This window comes from Ceratotherium simum, chromosome 30, assembly GCF_057802395.1.
Source record: "Ceratotherium simum simum isolate JZ-2026a chromosome 30, ASM5780239v1, whole genome shotgun sequence".
In the NCBI taxonomy this organism is placed as follows: Eukaryota; Metazoa; Chordata; class Mammalia; order Perissodactyla; family Rhinocerotidae; genus Ceratotherium; species Ceratotherium simum.
The window spans coordinates 19,005,751-19,028,326 of NC_141929.1; the positions used below are offsets into that span (position 1 = coordinate 19,005,751).

General features: G+C 47.1%; 1 protein-coding gene across 1 annotated transcript in view; it reads left to right on the forward strand.

The window, feature by feature from the left end:
• Positions 1-11,952: 11,952 nt before the first annotated feature.
• Positions 11,953-22,576, forward strand: part of SMPD3 (sphingomyelin phosphodiesterase 3) — an 88,736-nt gene continuing 78,112 nt past the window's right edge. The window contains exon 1 of the mRNA XM_087420062.1: positions 11,953-11,971. The gene's annotated coding sequence lies outside the window, so the exon portion shown is untranslated. The remainder of the gene's footprint in view (positions 11,972-22,576) is intronic.

Sequence of the window (22,576 nt, forward strand, 5' to 3'; positions counted from 1 at the left end):
ATGACCTTCCTGCAGTGATTGTCCTAAGGACTTAGCTGACACAAAATGGTTCAGATGTTCCCAGAGGAAGAAGCCAAAGCACCCTCAAGCACGAATGGAGTAGAGAACTGAGCCGGAAGGCTGGGAGACCAGCTGGGCTACTGGGATAAGCAGAAATAGGAATGGGACTGACTTTGGGAGAAGCAGATTTTAGCTCCACGTGAGGGAAAACATTTCAACAGCCAGCGCTGCCCCAGAGAGGAGTGGGCTGAGGGAAGGGCAGTTCTCTGGCTCTAGGGAAGGAATGACCAGCCCAGCTCTGCCACTTACTGGCTGTGTGACCTTGAACTAGTCCCATAACCTCTATGGGCCTCAGTTTCCTTGTCTGTAAAATGGGAATTATAATGGTACCTGGTTCATGGGATTGTGGTGAAGATTAAATAAGAGAAAGCATGTAAAGTGCCAGAGTACTGCCTGACACAGAGTAACTTAGACACTGAAAGCCTATCTAGATCAGATGATAAAGTTTAAGAATTTATAGTCTATGCTGTTTTTATAGTGGATTTTATTTTATTTTATATCAAAACAATATCATATACAGTCACATTTGGCAAGAGGATTAAAACTGGTAGTTGTGATCTTAACAAAAATCAGTGGCTATGGCAGAGAGAGAACCTATGGTTTCCTACAAGAATCCCTCTGAATCACACTACCACATTTCTGATATGACTGTGGTCCAGGCCCAATACTTGACCCCGGGCTGACACATTGTGATCCTGATCCTCCCTGGAGGTGCCCAGAGAGGCTGTGCTCAATGTCACAAAGCTCCCAAGGGCCCGTTACTGACCAGAGTAGCACTGCCAGCCTCAGCCTCATTCTGGGATACCCAGGGCTGATTGACCCAGATGGTAGCCTGTGAGGCAGGACTCTGGAGGCACAGCCAGGCTGGGCTGGAGAGCCAAACTATAGGTCGGTGGGATGAAGGGCAGCCTGAAGGCAGCACGGAATGGAATCCCAACCTATTCATAATCCCTCTTGCGGTTCCAGGGGTGGCGGGCATATCCAGACAGGTGTCCTCTTCCACCTCAGTGAGGATGCCCCAGGGGCAGCTGCAGAGTCCCAGGTGACCTGCTTTACAGCCTAGCCCCACCTCCTGGCCCTGGCTGTTGGTAATAGTCTAAGGGTAAGAGAGGGCAAGCAGCCAACCATTGATGTGGGCCCAACAGGCCCTCTGGCAGCTGCCATCCCCACACCAAACTGCCTTAGGGTCAGTGGTCAGCCTTTAACTGTCGAGCCGGTGTCCAGCCCACATGTTCCTGCCATCACACCCTCCCACAGGCCAGCTTTCCAGACATGCCTAGACCCGGCTGAGCTGTCAGCAGGTACAGAGCTCAGGCCCATCTCCCCCCACTCCTCTCATGCCCACTACTTAAGAATCAAAATCCCAAACAATAATATCTTGTATGTGTGTAGTGTTTAGCACTTTTCAATGCACTTTTCATATCCTGCATGTATTGGTTAGGATTTTTAGCAAAAGTAACTAACTTTGGCTGATGTATACAGCATAGGACATAAATTAAAAGACAGTGAGTAGCTCACAAAATCTCCAGGATGGTAGCAAATCAGGCTTGGAAGCACATAGTCAGGAACAATGCCCCAAACCCCAACTCAGCAGTGGTCAAAGAAAACTTCATTGTGACCACTGAGTCTGGCATACCGCCACCTACACCACAGACGTCCTCATGTTGGATGTGGCCCATAAAACTGCTGTCACTGGAAGCTAAGATTGTACCTATCAAATCACTAAAAGGGTTGCAAAGAAGACCCTGCTCCTTTGCTGTCACTGGCTTCTGACTGGTGAGAGGTGGCGTGGGGGAGGGAGGCTTGTCTGACTTGAGGAAACTGAGCCTCAGGAGGATGCCCATACCCTAGCTGCAAAGGAAGATGTCTCCACCTCATGAGGTGTGGAATTTCTCAAGCACAGGAAGGAGGCTCAGCTGCCAGGCAACCAAAATGAGTGACAAGCATCCAACTATGCATTTCATTTGATCATCATACCAACAGATGAAGTGATCAGAATGACATTTATTATCCCCATTTTAGACAGCAGGAGTGGGACCAGGGCAGCTTCTCTACCAATACCAAATACCAAATACCAAAGCAAAGTCTTGTTTTTGGGTTTAAAAAGATCAACTGCAGGGGCCGGCCCGGTGGCGCAAGCGGTTAATTGTGCGCACTCCACTGCGGCGGCCCGGGGTTCGCTGGTTCGGATCCTGGGCGTGCACCAATGCACCGCTTGGCAAGCCATGCTGTGGCGGCGTCCCATATAAAGTGGAGGAAGATGGGCATGGATGTTAGCCCAGGGCCAGTTTTCCTCAGCAAAAAGAGGAGGATTGGCAGATGTTAGCTCAGGGCTGATCTTCCTCACAAAAAAAAAATTAAAAAAAAATAAAATAAAAAAAAGATCAACTGCAGAAGTGTGAGATAGGGACCAGCCCAGTGGTTTAGTGGTTAAGCTCTCGTGCTCCACTTCAGCAGCCCAGGATTCGCGGATTTGGATCTAATGCATGGACCTACACACTGCTCATCAAGCCATGCTGTGGCAGCATCACACACACAAAATAGAGGAGGATTGGCACAGATGTTAGCTCAGCAACAATCTTCCTCAAGAAAAGAGGAAGACTGGCAACAGATGTTAGCTCAGGCAAATCTTCCTCACCAAAAAAAAAAAAGAAGTGTGGGATAAGAGGAACCAAGTTTGGTTGCAAGTCATATAAACGTCTTAGAATCTCAACTGACCTTAAGCTTCATATGAACCCAGCTGAAGAGGCTGCTGACGTGGCCACTGCAGAGACTTGTGGGCAGGACAATGTCTTGGCCTCTAGGCCTGCTAGACTTACCTAGGGTGGACCATTCTAGTCTGGCTACATATTTGCAGAAATGGACAGCCAAGGTAGGGAGGTTTCTTTAACATTTGGTACATGGGCTCTGCTGCTTGAGAGGGCAAAACTGGGGCCACATGGGAGTCACAAGGACCAGATGCCAGTTCAACACCTGTAGAGAGGGCAAAAACAAGACATGCTTCCTGTGAGGTGGTGACGTACCCATTGCCAGGGGTATGCAAAGAGAGGCTGGAAAGTCATCTATCAGAAATTTTAGTTGAACTAGATAATGAATGCAGTCCCTACCAACTCTAAGATGCTATAAGCCTTCAATGCATGCTAAATATTGGGCACCATCTACAAGGTAGGACAATGGCCCTCCAAGAGCCTCCTAGGGACCTATCAAAATAACAATGACAAGAAGAAGAAAACTCAAAATGTGCACTCTTACTAGACACCAATTATATGCAAAATAAAAGGAAGGATCATTTTATACTTTACATTAGCCAAAACTGAAAGTAATACCCAATGCTGGAGAGGCTGTGATGAAGCTGGAACATTCATGCTGCTGACTGGGTATACTGGGTACCACCCTTTTTGAAATCAATGTGGTAGATGGTATCAAAAAACCAAAAACATGTTTAATCCTTCAACTCAATAACTTTCCACTTGGGAATTTACCTTAAAGAATAATTTATAAAGGGTAATTGTTATAAACTTAGAGATACTCATTACATCATTCTTAATAATAAAACAAAAAGTCTTAAATAGGAGAGAGGTTAAGTATGGTATGATATTTCATGGAATATTAGGCAATCATTACAGATCATGTTTATAAAGAATCTCTGTTCCTTGATGGCAAGTCCTGCGTCTTGTTTACCACTGTAGATCCAGGACTGTCTGGAACATAGAAACTCCTCATTAAATATTTGTTGAATGAATGAGTGAATGAACAACTGAATAAATGAATTCAATCTTAGCAAGTGAAAATGCTTATTACATATCATGTTTTAAAAAAAGCAGAGGGGCCGGCGCCGTGGCTTAGCGGTTAAGTGCGTGCACTCCGCTACTGGCAGCCCGGGTTTGGATCCCAGGTGCGCACCGACACGCTGCTTGTCTGGCCATGCTGAGGCCGCGTCCCACATACAGCAACTAGAAGGATGTACAGCTATGACACACAACTATCTACTGGGGCTTTGGGGAGAAAAAGGGAAAAAAAGGAGGAGGATTGGCAATAGACGTTAGCTCAGGTCTGGTCTTCCTGAGCAAAAAGAGGAGGATTGGCATGATGTTAGCTCAGGGCTGATCTTCCTCACACACAAAAAAAAGCAGAACTCGGGGCTGGCCCAGTGGTATAGTGGTTAAGTCCACGCTTTTCGCTTGGGCAGCCCAGGGTTCACTAGTTTGGATCCCAGGCACGGACCTACACACCGCTTATCAAGCCATGCTGTGGCAGGCGTCCCACATATAAAGTAGAAGAATAGGGGCATGGATGTTAGCCCAGGGCCACTCTTCCTCAGCAATAAGAGGAGGATTAGTAACAGATGTTAGCTCAGGGCTAATCTTCCTCACCAAAAAAAAAAAAAAAAAAAACAGAACTCAAAATTATGTCTCAACTGTGATTTCCAGAATATGAAAGATTATATACATGTGTCCTACATGTGGACTTGAATGTGGAAAAATAAAAAACAAACAGATGTTAGGGTCAAGTACTAGGGATGATATGTTATTCTTATTAATTCAACATGTTTTAGTGAGTACTTATTATGTATCAGGTGCTGTGCCACACGCTGTGAGTAAAGCAGTAAGCAAAATAGATAAAGTCTCTAACCTAATAGAGAGTTTATTCTAGCGGGTTACTGAAGGAGTGAGAGTGGGGGAGAGACAGACAATAAACAGATAAGGAAGAGAATGTATAATATGTTAGATGGTAACAAGTGCTATTGGGGGAAAAAAAAAAAACGAGGAAAGGGGCATAGAGAGTGCCAGGAGAAAAAAGGCTGCCATTTATATGGGACATCCATAAGGATATCTAGGGAAAGAGCTTCTAAGCAGAGGGAACAGGAAGTGCAAAGCCCTGAGGCCAGACTGTACTTGGTGCAATCAAGGAACAGCATGGAGGTCAATGTGCTGAAGCAGAGGAGACCCAGGGGATGAGGCAGAGAGGCTACAGAAGTCAGAGTGTATATGGCCCTGTAGGCCATCCTAACGACTTCAGAGTTTGCTTTCAATGAGACAAAGAAGCCACTGGAGGGGTTTGAGCAAAGGTGTGATCATGTAAACATGATCCGACTTATGTTTAAAAAGAATCAGTCCTTGGGGGCTGGCCCGGTGGCTAGCGGTTAGGTGCACGTGCTCCACTTTGGCAGCCCGGGGTTTGCAGGTTAGGATCCCGGGCGCGCACCGATGCACCGCTTGTCAAGCCATGCTGTGGCAGTGTCCCATATAAAGTAGAGGAAGATGGGCACGGATGGTAGCCCAGGGGCAATCTTCCTCAGCAAAACAGAGGAGGATTGGCATCGGATGTTAGCTCAGGGCTAATCTTCCTCACACACACACAAAAAAGAATCAGTCCTTTCATAAGAATATTTTATGAAAGTTTAAGATGAAAGGAAGAAACTTAAACAACGGACAGATTATCATAACATTCATGAATTAATTCACTAAATATTTTCTGAGCACTCACTGTTTTAAGGGGCTGGAATAGCAGGACTATTTCAAGATTACAAAGACATATCAAGGATACAAAAATATTTTTAAATAACTTTTTTTTAAGACAGAGACTGCTGAAAGCAATTAACTGATTTTATCCTTTTTTTCTTTATAAATTATAGGGATCACTTTTCTCAATTAACATTCAGATGCACATTTCATATTCTATACCAAGTCCCATAATTGTAAACTGAGCTGCTGTTTGGGAAATCCTCAAGTTGCCTGCTTATTTGACTTGTCTTAAATATCCCATGCACAACACTTCTGCAGCATCACTCACAATCCTTACCAATAGGAGACCCTTGTGGGAAGTCTGTACGTACTGGCAAGATTATCTAAAAAACTAATAAAATCCTTGTAATCCTTTCCAAGGATGCAGAACGGAAAATGGCTGCATTTCAAATTCACAGCATTTCAAAGGCACGAATTAAGCTCTAAGCTCTCCATTTGAAAAAAAATCAACACAAGTTCTCTAATTTATGTTCTAAACTGAGAAAACAAATCGTTGCTAAGAAATGAAATTTGCAAAATTCTAAAACACATATTCTAGTTGATATGCACATACTTAAATCTACAAACTATACCAAAATATAAATAGCAGAAATCACTACTGTTGAACTTGGTTGATACAACTTCACCACTAAATCTGGAGTTATTTTTTGGTTTGGTTAATATTATTTCTAGACATTCTGCCTTTTAGGTGTGTATAAAACTGATCATGTGTAGATGATGTTGAAACAATACTTCTGTGAAAATGTTATGAGAAAGTTCATTGCTTCTCTTCCTCCTTACCCCTCATGCCTTGGGTAAGAGGACTTCTTAACTCTTCATCTTGATTTCTGACACTCATGTCAGAGGGCTCTGTACCCTATCCCTCCTCCTTGCCATCATCTGTTAACTTTCCACTCACTGTACAGTTTGTCACAGGGCTACCACTGTTCCTCTCCTTCAAAGCAGCCATCTTGCTGGGAGACTTGCCGATGATCCATCCAACAAATTTGCCTTTCAATCTCATGACCTCCTCAGTCCATTCCAGCCGCCCTGCCCCTGCCCCTGACCAGAGTGCCGTCACCTCTGACCAGCATTGCTTGCCCTCCCTGCTCTTCCCTCCCACCCATCACATCTATCCTTTCACTCCAACAAGAACCCAACCCATCCCATCTATCACTCTATCCTAGCTTCACCTTCTTCCTCTTGGTGGACCATCACTTCCGCCTCTCTTGTCCGCATCTCCAACTTCCTTGCTTGCTTGTCTCCCTTGTCCAGCAAAGCACAGCCCTGGATCAGCCTCATCAGTAGCTTTCTCCATGCCTATCTCAGGGCTCATGGGATGCTGAAGAAAGCCCCAAACACCAGAGATTAGTGCCCCCACAAACCCATGGCCTCCAACCTCAGCAGGCCCTTTACCACTGCCCTACAGGCTCTGTGGGTTGCTATTAGTTTTCCCTCCTCTTTTGCACAGCAGAACATTTTCCTCTTTCTCCAAGCCTCCCACCCCATCCCACTTCTTCACACTAAGCAGATATATTTGCCTCCAACATCACAAGACAAGTAATGGCCATCGAGTGTAAACTCCCTCCATTTCCTGAGTCTGCCTCCCAAGTACCTACCTACTGACCTACTGACCCGCCTGCATCTCCAAATCCTCCTTCCTTTCTCCCCTCCCATCTTAGAGGAAAAGTGGGCCCTCCTCCTGTCTGAGGCTCACTCTAAACCCCACCACCTCCCACCCTCTTGCTGACCTCACTCCATCCTTCAATCCTTCTCTTTCCTGTATCCTCAACTGTCCCTCTACTGGCTTTTCCCCACTAGCACATTTAAATGTCCCAGTCTCTCCGAACTTAAAACAAAAGTCTCTCTACACTCTACTTCCTTTTTGGTTTTCTCCCTCTTCCCCTTCAAACCCACTGCCAGGGCCGGCCCTGTGGCTTGGTGGTTAAGTGCATGCGCTGCGATGCTGGTGGCCCGGGTTCGGATCCCGGGTGCGCATCGAGGCACCACTTCTCCGTCCATCCTGAGGCCGAGTCCCACATACAGCAACTAGAAGGATGTGCAGCTATGACATACAACTATCCACTGGGGCTTTGGGGGGAAAAAAATAAAATCAATAAAATCTTTAAAAAAAAAAAAAAAAAAAAAACCCACTGCCAAGAGTCATCTACATCCACTTCCCATGCACTCAGACTTCCACCCCTGCTACTCCACTGAACCTAGTTCTCCAAGGTCACCAGTGACCTCTTTGTTGCTAAATTTGGTGTTCACTTGTTCAGACCTTGGCTTACTTGACTATTCTGCACCATGTCACCTCATTTCCTCCATTTGGCTTCTGTGGCACACCAATCTTCAGTTTTCCTCCTATCTCTCTAACTGTTATTCTCACCTTTCCTTCTGGGCTCCTCTTCCTCTACCTGTCCCTTAAATGTTGGTATTTCCCAAGGGATTTTGGTCTTCTCTTTGACCCTCTCTACTGAAGTATTTCATCTATTCCCATGGCTTCAATTATGATGTACATGTTGATAACCTGATAACTTAAGACTCTTTCTTCCAGATCCAGATCTCTCGAGATGACAGGCTCTCAGGCTCTGTCTTTTTGGTTTGAATTAGCTTCAGGGTGATAGTCACCCTGGTTACTTCTTCTTTGGCCATGAATTAATTATTTGTATATATTAAGGCATTCTCCCAAGATAAGCTCCAAATCACCTACTGGACATTTCACCTGGATGTTTCCCACTCACCTCAAACTCATCTCCTCCTCTTCCTGCCTAAACCTGCTCCTTTACTATTCTGCACCTCAGGGGAAAGCACCACCATCCATCCACCTAGTTTCCCAAGGCAGACACTCAGGCATCATTCTTGACTCACCAGTCTCCTTCACGCCCTCAGTTCATCACTCACAAAGTCCTCTGAATATTTACCTCTTTAATACATCTCAGATCCACCCCCTCTTTTCTGTCTTCATAGACACTGTGCTGGATCACTGCAGCAGCTTGCAACCTACATCCTAGTCTCATCTTCTCCTGGCCATTCTCCACACAGGACCTAGACCTTTTCAAAATGCACATCTCCTTAAAGACCTTCATTATCTTTAGAATAAAGTTATATTCCTCAGCCTGTTATACTAGGCTCTTCAAAACTCAGCCCTGGTTAATCACTCCAACCTCATGTCTGAGATTCTGCATTCTGGTTTATCTCGTTGTGACTTAATTAGAAGACCTATGGAACTTCACTGAGACCCTTTTTCCCCTCTAATAAGGTAGGAAACTAGCTCAATGTTCCTCTGGAATCCTTTGCAACTCTAGCTTCTAAGCATCTAGAATTCCATTCTCTTAGGGTTCTCTGCTTTAAAGTCACCCCTAAAAAATGACAAAACAAATATATTGAGCATATACCTGACAAAACCATACAAGTAATAAGAGAAAGAATGGGGATTTGAACCCAGATTACCAAGAACACTACCTCTTGCCTCTTTATTCACAGTCAAACCAATTTCTGATAATCCAAGATGAAGAACGTGGAAACAGACTAACATTCATTAAGTGCTTAATACTTATGAAGTGCTTTACATAAGGCATCTTATTTATCCATTACAACATCGTCAAATAAGCAAACTGCAGATCTGAGAATGCAGTTCGTGCAAGGCAACAAAGCTAGTAAATGTGTTTGAATTCCCTTACCTTATTAGATGCTCCCTAACACCAATAAATAATATTTTACAACTGAAGAAACAGGTCCAGCACAGGGTCACTCACCCATCTAATCAGAGGCAAAGTCAGAATTAGAACCAAGGTTTCCTGACTCTACTTGGCTGGGCTGATGCTATTTTAGTCCCTGTTTTCTGGAGAATCATGGAACCCTGACTTTTTCCCTATTTGTAACAATTTCCTGAAAACTAGCACTACTCCTGAAAGGCGAAACTGACCTTCAGAGTTTCAGCTGTGGCCCTAGGTGATCTTCTTCGGTAGCCCTCTGCTGACACTCTGCCGATGTTCTGCTGATGCCTACCCTATACTGTAGTCCTCTCCCTACCCGCTTTTCCAACAGCCTCTGCTGTCACTGCATCCACAGAATCAGGCACTCTGTGTCAGCATAAATCCCATTTTCCCCTGCCTCCTTACAGTTTTCCCATCTTCCATAATGAGGCCCCATCTGTTCATCCAGCTCCAACGGTTTAGCCAGGATCAAAGCCCCTCTGCTATGCCTCTTAGAAGTCCTGTTAGTTCTTCCCTAAATGCAATCCATTTTACTCATTCCCCCATCCTAGTCTTCCCTCTCTGGATGTCATCAACTCAAGGATGACAGGGTTGCTTTTCTCAGGCTCTATGTTTTTGGTTTGAACTAGGTTCAGGGTAATAATACCCCTGGTTACTTCTTTGGCCACAAATTAATTACTCCCATATATTAAGGCATTCTCTCAAGAATGCTTTAGCTGAAATACACCCAAAATGTCGGGATGGGGTGACATATGAAACATGTGTGGGATTAATTAGACCATCTGGCCAACACCAGAGCCCTGAGTGGGGAAAGGTGCAGAAAAGAGGCTACCTAGCAAGGTGGGACATCATCCCAAGGGCCCTATGATGCTGAGCAGAGGGCTGAAAGGAGGGCAGAAATCTCAGACTGTCTTTACTTCATAACTGACAGGGACAGAAGATCTTTCCCAGAAAGAGAGTAGGAGGTAGGGCATTTAGGCACAGAAAGGAGAAGGGCCAACAGCTAGAAACCGAGGAACATGTAGAATTGATGACATTTAGGAGAGAACTGATAGGACTTCCAAGGAATAATAGTCATGAATATATCAATCCCTAGCATCATAGGACTGGAAGGGCCCTCAAAGCATTCAGGCAAAATTCCAATCCACTGTACTGACATAACATTTCTTCAAGCGGGTGGCATCCCTCTAATTGACTGCTTCCAGCAATGGGAAATGCCCAACCTTAGGAAATCAAGATTATGGAGGTGTGAGTGAAATTCAATTAAAGTTCAATTCATTTTCAATTCAACAAGTATCTATTGAGTACCCACTACGTGCCAGATGCTATAGGCACAAGATTGTAAGTAGGAATAATATAGACATGGCCCCTGCTCTGTGGATCTGATAATCTAATGTGAAAGATGGATACATAAACATGCAAGTAGAATAGAGAAAGTAGAGGGTGTTGCTCAAACACAAGCTGGGGTACCTAAGATGGAGTAAAGTATCTAGGAAGTCTTCGCGGAGAGGCAGCGTCCGTTCACGGGGAGGCTTGAAGAACGTGAGGAGTTAGCTCAGTGCAGGGTAGAGGGACCCCAGGGGCGTGAGAGGAAACGGGTGCTTAAAGCTTCCCAGCTTCCAAAGAAGTTCGGAGTGTTGCAAGAAGGCGGAGCCCAGACTTGGGCCTTTTTGAACGACGTTGAGGAGTGTGGGCTTAATTCTGGAGGCAACGGGAAGCCTGTGAAGGATTTTAAGCAGGAAAAACGCCCTCTGGCTACGCTGGTAGAGATGCTGCGGTAGCCGGGGGTGGCGTGAAGAAGGCCAGAACCCGGGATGGGAAGACGGGATGGGAAGGCCTTGATGGCCCAAGGGTTATGACCAAAAGTAAAGCGCTCCTCTATGACAAGATCGAGACAGAAATAAAGGGATAAAGTTCAGAATGCGATGGGAAGGTCTCCTCCATCCTCTCTCACCTTTGCTGGGCAAACCAAAGCGGCTCGCCCTCGCTTTGCCCCACCACCGCGGAGCGTGGGCAGGGGGATAGTTCCACGCCCTTCTTCTCAGATAGGAAAACTGAAGCCCAGAGTCCTAAGGTGGATACCGAGGGAAAAAAAAGAATGGAAACGGCCTCCCAAGAGGCTGCCTGAAGTCACGCACGATCCTTCCAGGGTCCGCGGCCTGCCCCATTTCTCTGTCAGCCATCCTCAGCCAGCCGCCTTTGCTATGGAAACAGTCCTCCCGCCCTCCTCAGCGCCTCCGTTTCTTTAATGCACCCTGGGAAATGCAGTCCATCTCTGGTTACCTGCCCGCGGCATGAGCCCACTCGGCGTCCTAAAGGACTACAAGTTCTAGAAGGCGGTGCGAAAACTCCGGCGGTCTCTGGGGGATGTGGTCTTGACAGAGAGATTGAGGAACCCGCGGGCGGGGCGGAGGGGTGAGGCGGGGGGAAGGAGCCTCCAGTGGGCGGCCTCCTGGGCGGGGCCCGGGCCGCCATTGGCTACGGCGGCGCAGAGGAGGCGGGGTCAGAGGAATGAGGCGCGGAGCTGTTCGCCGCTCCAGGTGCTGAGTCCGAGGGAGGCTCGGGACGCGAGTGCCGCGGTCGCCACCGCCGCTGCCGCAAGAGCCACCGCCGGGAACCCGGGGCCGTGAAGAGCCCGGTGGAGCTGGGTGCGCTGCTGGGCGCTGACCGCCCTCCCACCTCTCTGAGGTCGGTGCTGCTGGATTCGCTTTTGTTTTATTGTGGAGAGAATGAATTAGGCGTGAGGGGGCCTGGGGAGTTGATGGGACCTGTCCTCACCGCCCTCAAGACCATCTGTCCCGGAGAGCTGCTGACAGCCTCCTCGCGGGCCTCCCTGTGGCCCGGCGCCTGAAGTCGGGGCAGCTTGGGTTAGTTTTTGTTTTATGGTGGAGGGGGCTGTTGAGTGTGACGGACGAGAGCTGGGGGGACTCCCTCCCCCCATCTCTCCTGAGAGGGCGTTGGGAGCTGGGAGCCTCCCTCCCCCTGTACCTGAAGTCTAGGCTGCTTGGATTATTGAGGATGGGAAGAAGTGTTCTGGGATGAAAGGTTCGGAGGCGGAGGGACCGTTCCTCACAACACCTTGGCTGCTTGAGGTTACAAAGGGGGTCTGGATGTGATGGATGAGACCGCGGGACTCCTCTGGGTGACTGAGGATGTCAGGAAGATCCTTCCCGTGCCCATCCCTCTCCAGAAACCTAGGGTTTTGTGAAGAGGGGGGGCAGGATGGAGATAGAGTCAGGGAGCTCTTCCCCCTCTCACTTGGACCCGCCTAGGTTATGGGGGGAGGGGATGGGGATGTGAGGGGCAAAGGCCCAGAGACCCCTCCCCACCCTGCTCTGAGTCGCCGGTGCAGGAAAGCACTGACGGATTCTCGGGGTCCTCCGCGCTCGCGGCCCCGAGCCTAAGGTCGGAGTGGCCTGGGGGTAGGGTGTACGGTGGGGGAAAGTAAGAGGGGCTGAGGGACTCCTCCCAACCTCTCCCCACCCGGGCCCTATCTCCCAGGCCCTCTCTAGCTGGGTCCAGGCCGGGGGCCATAAGTCGAGACGACCCTCCCTGCCTCACCCCGCCCCGGGGACCCGAGCTCCTGCACCGCGGAGGAGAGCCAGACCCAGATGGGCATGTGCGGGGCGGGACGGGGCGGGTCCCTCTCAAGCACCCCGGAGCTGCGGACAGACGCCTTGCTCGCCCACAGACCCTCGGGGATGCTCCACTCCGCGTGGGGCGCACCCTAGATCCGGCCGCGGAGACCTGCGTCTAAAGCACGCGGCGGCCGCTCCGGGCGCTCGGCTTTCGCGCTCGGCCTCGGCAGCCGCTGGAGGACAAAGCGGCAGTCGCCGCACTGGCGTGCCTGCGCCACGGGCTGGGCGGGGGGCGCGGCCGGGGGAGGGGGGGCTTCGGGTGCGGCGCGGGGAGTTTCCGCGGAAACGTGCCAGGAGCCGGGCTGAAGACAAAGCGCGCTCGCTCCTCGCGGGCCCGCGCGAGCCGGGATGGAAAATCCCGAGGGAGGAGGCAGCTGCACCCCTGCGGGGCGCTATGCCCCGCACCCTTCTCCGCACACCCCCGCCGGACTGGCACCCAGGATGCCGTGTGTGTGATGATAACCAGGGTCCCTTCTGGGGGGGCATTCAAGACCTGTGACCACGAGGACGTGGACAGGAGAGGGGCTCTGCCTCGCGGGAAGGGGCCCAGGGCTCAGGAGGCATGAGTGGGCCAGGGTCCTGAGGGGCATCCTGACTGGACCCCCCAAGCTCCATCAGCCATGTTAGGTCAAATTTGGTTCCGGGGTTCAAGTGTGTTTGTATGTGTCACAGTGAAAGTGTTTGCATAGGTGGTGGTGTAGGTCAGAGTGTGAGTGTGAATGTGTGACTGGGGGCATGTGCCAAAGTGTGCTCCAGTGTTCGTGTGTATGTGATGGTGAGCTTGTGCATCTGGGTGTGTGTGTGTGAGAAGAGGAACTGCTTACTGATGGCCTTGAATGTTGGGGGTGGGGGCAGTGTAGTCACCCCTTCCACACTTAAGCCACAGTAATGACTTAGGGTCCCAGTGGAGGTCCTCAGTGGGGAGGTAGCTTCAGGCTGCCTTGGGCCTAGCCTGCATGCCTAGGTGTGCATGGCCCAGAAAGTGGGACCTCACAAGTGTATGGAGCCCTCTTCAGCCCTTCTGGGGTCTTGGGTCTGACCCTAACATCCTCACCAGTGCCCTGCCCTTCCTATACCTCAGAAAACTTATCCTGCTGTAATGGGCTGCCCGGAGGACCAGAATTCTGCATCCCCCCACCACGGGCAGCCAAGTGGGGCTTGGGGGGACTCATAATTGGAGTGCCTTATAATGTGGGTGCCAGATTGTAGTGGCAAGGCAACTTTTGTCACTTTGGCCTCCACGTCTGGAAGGACCATGGGGCTGGGGTTGCTAGTCAGTGACAGGTGGTAATACCAGGTACACTTACAGAGAGGGCACGAGTGTGATACAGAGACACCACTATGGGTAGACACTCCTAGAGGGTGAGGATGGCCTTCTCAGACCTGCCCATTCCCAGCAAGTGACCTCAATTTCATAGCACTTTTATGGCAAAGGTGCTGTGTGGCTTTGAGATAAGCCACACAGAGACCCCCTTCATACAGGATGAGGGGCTAGACTTTCAGTGGAACCACAGGAGGAGCAGTTACTAGACAGTGGAACCATCATGCAGCCCAGCCTGCCTCATCCAAGTCTCTGCAAGTCTCTGCTGCCAGTATCCACAGCGGCCTCTACTGGACAGAAGTTAAACCAAGCTGAAATATGGCAACTAACACTCCATGGTGGAGGCTCAGGGTGGGTGTGGGCATTGTTAGGTAAAAACCCCAAACTCTTCTATTTGGGGGCTCCCTGTCTGCCTTTGGAGTTCTGAATTGATGTTCTTGTCTGCAGTTCCTTCAAGCTAGTTCAAGCAGTGGAACTGTCACTGTCTTGGCTCTTATGGAAATATTTAAAGAGGGCCTAAAGGCCTTTGTTCAAGTTTCCGTCCAGTTGGGGGTGCGCATTAAATCCGTTTATGAGGAAAATGCATGGAAAACATTTATCAAGCTCAGGGACATTTAGGCATCTTTCCTGTCTCTTCCTCTCCCTCTACAATTCTTTTCTTCTTTCTTTCCTATTCCACTTTTATCTTCCTCTTTTCCTTATTATTAAATTAGTCATTAACATATTTTTCAAAAATAAGTCTTCTTTTCTTTGTCAACAACGTGGCTCAGAAAATGCAGATATCAGGAGGCTATTACTAAATGCAAAGAGCTGGCAAACACTGGTTCTTCCAGGCATAATGATGGGCGTAGGGGAGACGGATGAGACATCTCAGTCTTAAGTGCCCACCTGGTGACATATGTCTCTTCTCCTGGAGTTGCTCTGAGGGGATTTCATGCAGCCGTAAAATCTTTAGAGCTCCTAAAAGGAAAGGAGATATTTAAATACCTGGTATTGTTCTTACTTTGACATCCGTGTGATTTGCATTGAACTACGTGACTCAGTATCTTAAAGTAAAAATAGAACTTAATCTCTTCCTTGCCTGTTTGGAAGGTGACTGCATATGTGTATTGCGTTCTGCATTGGAGAATGAAAAGCTAACTTATCTCAAAAATTGAGCCACCTGTTTATCCTGATTAGCGAATAGTGTTTAACATCACCTACAGGCAATAACATTATTTTATGTTTCTTTTAATTCATACCTGAATCTCTTGGTCTTGTAAAACCTTTCTTCGTGTTCACTTTCACTTGAGGTTAATCAAGATTGTTTAATCCTTGTAGTGAAGCCAAATGAATTAAATATCAGGAGATACAGGAAGATGTGGATGTCATTTCTGTTCTTCTTGGGCTCAGAAAAATTCCTGAAGTTCATAGGAGTGAAGGAAAGAGCCTGAAGATTTGGTAAACCTTATGGGTGAAGTTAATGGGTTTTTAAGGAGGAGAGGCTCCTCAGAATTTTTCAGGATTGCTGGTCATGTTGAAGAATCTAAGCATGTGTGCATGTGGCTGGCATGCATGTTGGGGTGAGACTGCAGCCCTTGTGATTTCTAAATCCTGGCACTAACACAGCCTTTCTGGGGAAATCCCCCAAGTCCCTCCTGCTCCCTCAGGCAGCCAGCAGCTTCGAAGGAATGGAGCTGTCCAAGGTTCTGGAGTACTGGCCTCAGCACCCCCTAGTGGGAAGAGAGGATTTTAGGGCAAGCTCTGAGGACCACCATCTCTGTGAGGATTTCCCCAAAGCTCATCACAGAACGCAATAGGAGGAAACAGAACTGTAGAGACTTTTACTGCATCACTTCGAATGAACCCATCACCAATCCCTATTTAAAGAATTATGAGCTGATAATAAGAGGAAACATTTCTGAGTCAGGCTCTTCACATGTAAGAATGTATTTGATCCTCACAGTCCTGTGAGGTAGGTGGTGGTGTTATTCTCACTTTCAAGATGAGGAAATGAAGCTTTGAGAGGAAAGGGGCTTGCCCATGGTCACACAGATCAAAAGAAACAGAGTTCAGGTTCCAACCTGGGTCTCTTAAACTCCTGAGCCTCCTCCTTACCACTACTTTTTTCTACTGCTATTGTAGAAGCAAAATTGAAGTACTGGAGTGCTGTATATGAGATTCTAACCAAATTTTATTGGAATGATATTGGGCCCAACTAAGATTCAGACATAAACCATGGAGAGTCCTTTCAAATTCAGCAAGGATATTACCACACACTTTACATCTTATTCTGACAAAAGGCTTGTTACCTGAACCTGATTACTGAAGAAGGGGAAAGGGGAGTATAATAACCCTCATGGCCAGTGGCCCAGGGTTTTCTTTCCAGAGTGGAACAATTTCACGGGAAGCCAAGACTGGATGGCAACAAAATGTGTTTTGTTTTGTTTTTTATAATTTTATTTATTTATTTATTTTCCCCCCAAAGCCCCAGTAGATAGTTGTATGTCATAGTTGCACATCCTTCTAGTTGCTGTATGTGGGACACGGCCTCAGCATGGCCGGAGAAGCGGTGTGTCTGTGCACGCCCGGGATCCGAACCCGGGCCACCAGCAGCGGAGCGTGCGCACTTAACCGCTAAGCCACGGGGCCGGCCCCAAAATGTGTTTTAATAATCTGCAAGAATGGGGAAAAAAACATGAGGAGGCTGTTATTATTTGACAGAGTACATATAGAGCCAAAGAAATAGAGCTTATCTTTATTTACTAGTATTCTGTTCCAGTGCTGAGGACACTTGGATATTGTTAAGAGGTTCCTTCCACATATTCCCACTCTCAGATTTTCATAGCAAAGTCTCTAACACCAAAATAAAAGTTTCACTGTTGTAAGCCACAACTAATTTCAGGGAAGCATCATATTCCTGCCCTCATGTCATCACAACAAATGTTCAGCCTTCATATGTGGTTGCAGGACTCCTGAAGGTGGGCAGGATTGGGACTTGCTGGACTTAAGCCACAGGTCCTCTGGTTCTCCCAGGATGGCAGTGCCAACTGCCCCAATCTTGCCACACACACAAGGGGCCTGTACCTGAGAACTCCCCGTTCAGTAGCTGTAGGTTTGGGTGTCTAAAGAGAATAGAGAGGAATGGACTTGTGCTTTTTCTCCTCTCCCTAAACCTCGGTGTGCACAACACCCAGATAGGGCTCTGGCCTTTTAAAAAAATGCTTCACATCATGCTGGGTCTCCAATCCATTTTGAGCTATTCCTTTCCCTTCTAGGTTGGGCCTTTACAGGGCTCTGACACATGGAGCAAAGGCTGCTGTTGCTTTTCCCGAGGGTACTTGGAGGCCAAGGACCCGGCTCCCCATCTGGGTCTGCTCTGACTCATATGACCGCAGACAGATTTGATTGTTTTCTTATTTAGAGTCATGAATTAACTCTCCTCAGCATCAGAACAGCACGTAATAAGAGGGAGGCCATTTGTGGGGGTCTCCAGGCAGCCATGCCTACAGCTGAGCACCATCTCTTTTGCTAACAGGGTAAGGAAATGTTTTTTAATCCTGGCTATAACCCTTCAGAACGCTTAGATTATCAAGAGTTTAGGCCAATAGGAGAAAGGAAATAAAAGTGTAACTAATTGCTACGGCTGCTATAGTTATTCTGGCAAAAACTAGGAGGTCCAGGGGTCCCTCAAAGAAAAAGTGGATTTTTATTCATTCAACAAACATTTCTTGTGCCTGCAATGTGCCAGACACAGAGATAGGCGTAGGAAACATAACCCAAGGATAAGGGATAAGCCCTGTAATGCAAAAATCTTGACTGGAAAGTGGAAACAGATACAGAAACCCTGAAAATGGTATGTGCTGTAAGCAAAAAGTTTTTCAGAAGTGGAAAGAACCATAATAATCATAAATCATCATCTCTTTTCTAACATAAGGAAAGAGGCTGAGGGAAGTTGAGGGTTGCCACTGGCCACACCCAGGTTAGTGGTGAAGATGGGGATTAGAACCCAGGTTTTATAATTCCTAAAGCATGTTCTTTCCACTGTCCTAAACTGCTGCTCTATTCATTAAATTATCCAAAGGGCACGTTTCCATTAACATAGCGTTCTTTGATCCAATACTAATGCAAAACCTAAATTTAAAGTTGAAATAGGGCCGGCCCTGTGGCTTGGTGGTTAAGTGCACGCGCTGCAATGCTGGTGGCCTGGGTTCGGATCCCGGGTGCGCATCGAGGCACCACTTCTCCGTCCATCCTGAGGCTGAGTCCCACATACAACAACTAGAAGGATGTGCAGCTATGACATACAACTATCTACTGGGGCTTTGGGGGGAAAAAATAAAATAAATAAAATCTTTAAAAAAATAAAAAAAATAAAGTTGAAATAGAAACAAATAATAGACGAAATAGGAAAAGGAGAATGCTCGTTTATATCCGTGTTGTCCAATATAGTAGCCACATGTGGCTATTGAGCACTTGAAATATGGCTAGTCCAAATCTGGTGTAGGTATAAAATATACACCAAATTTTGAAAAATTAGTAGAAAATATGTAAAATAGCTCATTAATAATGTTAATATTGATTATAGGTTGAAATAACATTTTGGATATATTGGATTAAATAAAAGATACTATTAAAGTTAATTTCCTTTCTTTTCACTTTGTTAATGTGTCTACTAGAAAATTCATAATTGTATATGTGGCTTGCATTTATAACTCACATTATATTTCTAGTGGATAGTGCTATTCTAGAGTGCTCCCACTTAGGAGAAAATTTTCTTTACGAACTGAGGCGTTTAGCAAAGTAGGTTCTGTAATCAGTCAGCCTGAGATGAATCCTGGCTCTGCCATTTGGGCTATGTGACCTTGGGCAAGCTGATGAATCTTTCTGTGCTTCGTTTCCTCAGTTGTAAAATGAGGATGATAGCAGAGCCTATCTCCTCAACTATGAGTTAAATCACTTAGAACAGTGACTGGTACATAGCAAGTGTTCAGTTAATATTAGCTGTTGTTATTATCAGAAGGGGCTTATAGAATCTTACAAGATAGAGGCAACAGAAAAGAGAACAAGCAGACAATTTTCAGATAAATCAAGCAAAAGATTTACTACTAGTTAAAACATGATTGAAAACACTTGCTAAGTATAAGCTCATGAATTACCTTGATGTGGCCCCAATTTTCTGGCAGATAGTGATACTAAGGAAAGATTTCAATCTATTTACATAAGTATACAATCAATAAACAAATTAGCTAACTGCACTGTGCACAGATCTTGACCTCTACTAATGAGTTGAGGAAGAGGATGACTAGAGGGTGCTTGTAACAGATGACCCAAGAGCTCTAAGTCTCTTGGACTCCAAGATTCCTCAGGGAAATGAGAGCCTTGTGCTCTAGGAGAAAGATCCTGAATAGGAGTCAGACATCTGTGAGGTCAAAGCCAGTCTGCCACCCATTGGCCTTGATCAAGACCCTGGGTATCAGTTTCCTCTTCTGTAAAATGAAGTAGTACCATCCCTCTTGCAGATTATAGTGAGGACTAAATTAGATACTGCAAATAAAACACCTAGTACATAGCAGGCCCTCGAAAAATGGTAGCTATGACTAAATGGGATTTCAGGTGTTGTTTAATAGATCGTTTTCTGTTCAGAATCTCCATGGTCTTTTCCACAAGTCCACTGCTCCATTCCCCATCTTTGCTTGGTCCCTGAGGAGGTTGAAAGGACAGTTTCATCTGATTAAGTGCGTCTACATCAAAATGTAGGGTCTCGATAACTTTGGGCACACTACACAATCTTTCATGTTCTTCTCTCTGTCCCATTAACACACGTGAGGTTCTTTCTCTGGGATGATGGGGAAAACAGCAAAATGGGCATCGTTCTCTGTCATCTTTGTCTTGAAGTTCTGACATTCTGATCTTGGTGTTTAGAGCACTTTATATGCAGCTTTGCTTTAAAAATAAAGGGACATATATCCCGAAACCCTAGCCCCAGGAGAACCGTGTTCTCCTGCCTCCTAGAGCAGCCTGTGGGTCCCTTCACTGCACAGCTCAGAGGGAGCACGTTGTTGCTGTCCTTGAACATCTGTTCCTCTTCCAAAAGTTTGACTTCTGGATCAAAGAAACATGTTAAACTCAGTGAAGACTTATATTAACAGAGCATGTTGGACTCTAGAGAAAACACTCAGACTAGTCCCACAGGAAGTACAGGGATCCCTGGAAGTGTTTTAGAAGGAGAACAACATGGTCAAAGTGTGGTGGGTGGATTAAGGTGAGGAAGAACCTGGAGGTGGGCTCACCCCTGGTTTTCTTGAGAGGACCCTGACTTCCAGGGGCCTAAGTACCAGGGCTAAGTTCTTTTGGGATAGGGTCTGGTCTTGAAATGCATTTTTCCCATCCATTCACTCTTTTGTTCATTCAACAAATGCTGAGTGGTGCATAGCTGGGGTGGGGGCGTTTTGACAAACATTGCTCTAGAGGAGCCCAGGGTCTGGCTGGGGAGAGGAGAGATGTCTATGTGCAGAATGAACCAGGAACAAGGGCTGAAGTAACCGCAGGAGGCCTGATTAAGGCAGGTTGGCTATGGCAGTGGGAAAGTTGTGGATCACAACCAGACAGACCTGAGTCTAAATCTCAGCTTCGCCACCAAATGTGTGGCCTTGGGCAAGTCCTTTAACCTTTCTGAGCTTAATTTTCCTCATCTGGGGCAATAAAATCTACTTTTCCTGGGCTGGTATAGCCATTACATGGCAACTTATAAAAACATTCTTAGGATAATACTAACACTCCTTTATTGAGTGCTTACAGTGTGTCAGGCCTTGTGCTCACACTTTATATGCCAGGCAATCTGACTGCAGAGTCTACTCTTAACCACTACGGTCATTGCCCCCCTGGTCCAAGGTCAGGAGGAACCCAATAACTTATTTTGGAGAGGGTGAGGTGATTTGTGGGTCAGCTTGTGGTTAGGTCTTCTGCTTGGTCTTCAAGTGTAGGTACAGCATGGAGAGGCTCTGAGGGGAGAGTAGGGTGAGGAGGGGAGGCAGGAAAAAGCTGTGGTCAAGGGCTGGCCCCGTGGCTTAGTGGTTAAGTGCGCATGCTCCACTGCTGGCGGCCCGGGTTCGGATCCCGGGCGCGCACCGACGTACTGCTTCTCCGGCCATGCTGAGGCAGCATCCCACATACAGCAACTAGAAGGATGTGCAGCTGTGACATACAGCTTTAGGGGAAAAATAAATAAATAAAATTAAAAAAAAAAAAAAAGCTGTGGTCAAATGAACAAGGCTGGGTATGCCAATGGTGTGTTCTGGGGGCCCTGAAATGGAGAAGAGGGTTTCAGTAGGAAATAGATATTTGGAAAGCCTTGAATATCAGGCTAACATGTGTTAGAGAGCCAAAAATAAAGTTCATAGGCAAAGGAAGGGATGTGAAATCTGAAACCACCAATTTGGGGCATCTCATTGAATTTGGGCATTTTGTTGCCGTGTGGAGCAAGCTTACCAAGCACGCTCAAAGCCAGAGCTTGTGGAGGGTGTGGCCAGACAGCACCACAGTCCAGTATTCGTACCAGTGCTCTTTGCTTTTCAAAGAATGTGCATGGCCTTTTCTTTCATTTGGTCTTCACAAAAGCCCTAGGCAGTAGAAGGGTGGGAGGTCTGCTACAAGGATCACTGTCTGTGGCAGGCAACATGAGCTGCCAGGAAGCACAAATGCCAAACACAGCTGCAGTGCCCAAATCCAGGCAAAAAGCTTGGGAGGGCTTTTTCTGTGAGAGAGGAGGCAGAAGTCTTGCCCCCTGGGCTGAGGCCTTTTCTCTGTGCTCCGGGAGGCAGGCAGTGTTATCATTTGGCCTATGATTCTCCAGTGACACCCCTGAGTGGCTGTCTCCCTGGGTGGCTGCTGTGAGGGCCTGAGTCAGGGTCATTGCAAATCCCACAGCCCTTTCTGAATGCAGCACCTGTCAGTCAGTGGTCTCCTCCCATGCGGAGAGCTTGTTTCACAAAAGGAGATTTTTCTGGACTTGCCATATTGAATTCATTCTGCTTATTTCTCTGCAAACCGCAGGGACTGGAAACCAAACCCTATTCTCCTTAGGCTGGTTAGAAGGAAATCTATCTTTGCTAATGACAGCAATTGCTACTGATCACCAGATTTCTTTCCATAACTACACTTCTAATAACAACGGAAAACAAAGGCAGAAAGGGAGAAGGACACAGATGCAGCACTTCTTCCAAGAGGCACCTGCAGTTCTGTGAAGGATGTAAGGCAGTGGGGAGGTAACTTTCACAGCTACGAGAGAGTCCCTTGATGAGTAAAGGAGTTTTGATGTGCAAGATGATAGAAGATAAAAAAGATCATGGTGCC